The sequence below is a fragment of the Microcebus murinus genome, chromosome X, assembly GCF_040939455.1.
Source record: "Microcebus murinus isolate Inina chromosome X, M.murinus_Inina_mat1.0, whole genome shotgun sequence".
Classification (NCBI taxonomy): Eukaryota; Metazoa; Chordata; class Mammalia; order Primates; family Cheirogaleidae; genus Microcebus; species Microcebus murinus.
In genome coordinates, this window is record NC_134136.1 from 58,453,737 (window position 1) to 58,458,003 (window position 4,267).

Sequence of the window (4,267 nt, forward strand, 5' to 3'; positions counted from 1 at the left end):
GCGATCCTACTGCCTCAGCCTCCCAAGTAGCTGGGACTACAGGCATGCGCCACCATGCCCAGCTAATTTTTTGTATATATATTTTTTAGTTGGTCAATTAATTTATTTCTATTTTTGGTAGAGACAGGGTCTCGCTCAGGCTGGTTTCGAACTCCTGACCTTGAGCAATCCGCCTGCCTCGGCCTCCCAAAGTGCTAGGATTACAGGCGTGAGCCACCACGCCCAGCCTCATTTTTCCATTTCTTAATAAACAGTATCTAGATTCTCTCTATCCATACCAATCTCCTTATCAAATACTCACTTGGCCACACTCTTGGCATTATCCCCAAAACACACTTTCTCATTCTTTACAACCTGGCCAAACTGAGACTTTTCTAACTCTTTAAGTTTTGCTTCCCTTTTGATTATAAATTTAATCTTTAATTTGTTTCTCTTTTATCACACTTTAATATAAGTAGTCAAAAGAAGCCATGCCACACCCTCAACACTTTGCTTACAGATTTCTTGGACCAAATATCCTCCTTCACTCTCTTAAGTTCTGTTTTCCACAAAGAACTAGGACACAGACACACTTCAGCCAAGTTCTTTGCCACTTTATAACAAGGTTGGCCTTTCCTCCAGTTTCCAGCAACTTTCCTATTTCCATCTGAGACACCATCAAAATAGCCTGTGTTGTCCATATTTCTAGCAACATTCTGTTCACAACCACTTAGATAATCTCTAAGATTTAGGCTCTCTCTACAGCTCTCTTCTTCTGAGCCCTGATCAGACTCAATCCTAATATTCTATTCTAGGCTTTTTCTACCATGAAATGCTATATACTCTTTCAACTTCTATCTGCTACCCACTTCCAAAGCCACTTCCACATTTTAGGTATTTGTTATAGCAACACCCCACTTCTTGGTACCAATTCTGCATAGGACTAAATCTGTTGATTCAGAACCCAAAGTTACAGAATACCAAGATATGAATGTCTAGGGAGAAGAAAGGAGGATTAGGTTGGGAAGCTGGATTTTATCTCTCTGAGAAAATGGGGCACAATATCCAAAACAGAGTTCAGGAATATTTATGTCCAATTTTGCCCCATATAAGCATAAGCTTTACATTAGGCCATCACAAAAAAAAAATGAGCATATTATTGCCCTAGACTTCCCCACACAGATGTGAATAAGCTAGTGCCACCATTTTGAGGAACATCAAGAGGGTCAGATAGACTCAGTCCACATGACAGCAGTCCTGGAAATAACACTTCTCAGAGGGGGTGGCTATTTGGAATTTTGATGGTGGCAGCAGGCATCAGAAGGGTTGGTGGTAGTTGGCATCAGCAACAGCAATGAAAAATAAACCAGTCCACGTGAAACAGGCAATAAACATTGCATAGCAATGAGTGGAATCCATAGAGCAAGGTTTCTCAACCTTGGCACTACTAATATTTTGGGCCAGATCATTCTTGTGGGGAGCTGTCCTGTGCATGGTAGGGTACAGAGTGCATCACTGGCCTCTACCCACTAGATGCCAGTAGCACTCCCCCAATTGTAACAACTGATAGATGTGTTCAGACATGGCCGCATATCCCCTGGGAGGCAAAATTCCTGATTGAGGAGCAGTACTCTAGAGAATGAGAGAACACTGAGGGCAGATTAATTTCAGGGCATTAGGTTTACCCATGAGTTCCTTGAGGCACCTGTTTTTGCACCTTTCACCTAGATGTGTTAGGAGCAATTGAGAAGGCAACAGAGCAATGAGAAAGTCAATAACTGGTGCACAATAAAGGAGAAGGAAGTGAGCAAGGCAATCTGGGCTTCTACTCTCCCTGTAAGCCAAGAGGAAAGATTTCTATTGTCAAGTAGAAAGAATACAGGCTTTAGATTCAGACAGATCTATTTCTAATCATAACTCGGTCACTATCTGTTGAGTTCTGGCCAAGTGGATAACCTCTCTGAATCTCAGTTTCCTCAACTGTATCTGCCCAAATTTTATTTTTATTTTGATATTTATAATCATAACTTTCTTCTAAGAAGTGTGCATCTTTTTAAATGGAATGTTCTTTTATCTGCTGAGAACTTTGATGGAGTTGGCTAAGCAAGTGTGGGAGTTAAAACCAGCCAGAGTTGAAACAAAATGCCTAAGAAGAGTTTGCAGTACTCAAGGACTCTGCAGGAGAGGGAAAAAGGAGCTGGGAAAGAAGGGTAAGAAGAAGGTAAGTAAGATATGGTGCACAGTGTACCTCCATCCCCATAATTTCCAGAGCTGTAGTAAAATTACATACTCACCAATATTTTGAGTAATAAACCTGTTTGTGTGTGTGTGTGTGTGTAAACTGAGCAAGAAGCTGAATTTGACAACAGGATTGAGGCTGTGGGGACAGAAGCCATGTGAGAAGCAGCAGGAGCCCAAGAGACAGAGGAAGCCTCAGAAATTGCAGAAAATGTGAGTTAAACTTTCAACATCTACAGGTAGTGCATTTTGAGGTTTGGGGTCAATTTTACCCAGAGTCAAGAGTTACGAAGGTCCCAAGTGACATTTAGAGCACATGTTAAAATGGGGGTGAAAATACCTTGCAAGGTTGTATAAGAATGAGACATAATGTAGGTAAATAGAGTACCTGAAACCAGTTCTGGTACATATATTTAATTCCAGAAAGAGAGAATTCCAACTTAACCATTGGTAAGTTGAATATTTCTGAAACTTAATTGGTAGAGGCTTAATCAGATTTATTATTTTGTCACTTTTCTTTGGTGGTGCTATTTGATCCCACCTATCACATTAACAGTTCTTCCTTTAATCCCCTACTTCACCTGCCAACCATATCTACAGAGGGTCATCAGTCGGTGACTTTTCAGCACTAGCAGAGTAACCTTTGGGTGTCAGGGTTTCTCCTCTCCCAATCCTATTTCCTTTGCTTACCACGGTGTTTCTTTGATGTGTACCTTCCTGCTGCCTGTACCTAAGAGAGTATTCATTGTGGTTTGCCTTTTCTCTAAGCCCTCAGCCATCTGGAAGTGTCATTGCTTAATCTTTGTGTTCCACTATCATTTAAAGTCAGAAACCTTTGATCTGTCCTGTTCAGTAGACCCTATATCTTGATATATATCCAATAAAACTACTGAGAGCTATATTTGTGTTAATTTTTTTCCTGGGTTCTAGTCACATTCAACTGTAATAAAATTCAACCCTAATATGCCACTAAAACTTTTTTATTATCAGTGTGTTTTTGTAATTACCATAGTAGTAAAATTTGCACTCAACAGCATTATTACAATTCTTTTCCCTACTTAAAGGGTATATTTGATCCATGTTTAAAATCCAAGGAGGGAAAAATGTAAATAAACTTGTTGCCATCAACACTACTGCAATTTTTTTTTCTATCCTTAAAACTCACCACCATTGATACATGTAATGACAGCTTGTGTGTAAACACATAAAAGCCCTTCTCAGAAAAAGTGAGCTTTTTGTTTCCATCATGGTGAAATCTGGGTCCTTTGATAGGATGAATGATGACAGAGAAGATGAGAGAGGGTGAGAAGGCCTACCTTTCTGCACGCTATACCAGCACCCTGTGGACACATTAGGATGAATAACCGCTTGACTCCTCTTAGCTTCCCAAGATCAAGTGACCCAGACTATAATTTGCTACTGATGGATGGAGCAGCCCTGGGCTCTAGCAGCAGCAAGTGGATGATGGAATCTTGCCCACTCTTAATTAATTTTTCATTTTACAAAATGATCCTTTGGGCTGGAAATTTAATGGGATAGTAGAATAGCCCCAACACTTTTCATGCCTATCACAGTTACTTACTAGCCTCAGTTCTTGTGGCTCCTGAGCAGCTGGGTATCTGAACCCCATTCCATTTTCCTTACTATACACCTAAAGGGGAGCAAGATCAGCTGTGTAGAGGTGCCCAGCTTTGGGACTTGGTTTCTGGGGGACCCATGCTAGAATTGGAATAACTTATCTGAAGCACGATAAGGAACATCAAATAAGGAGATCAAGTCAATACTTATGGAAAACTCCAAAGGGCCAGTGGCAATGTGGAGGCTGCGGATTTGTATCAGTGTGAGACAGGATCAGCGTGACATCCAGAAAAAACAAGTCAGTGGTTCCTGTTGGATCTTTTCTCATAGGCTTGCAGATAAGTAGATGCATGGTGTAAGGGTTGGGTTGGCTGTGGTCCCTGAGCATCTAAATGCCTTATTACTTCAATTCTGTGTATTTACTGCCTAGCAAGTGTACACTCACCAAACCTAACACTAAGATCCTTCAAGA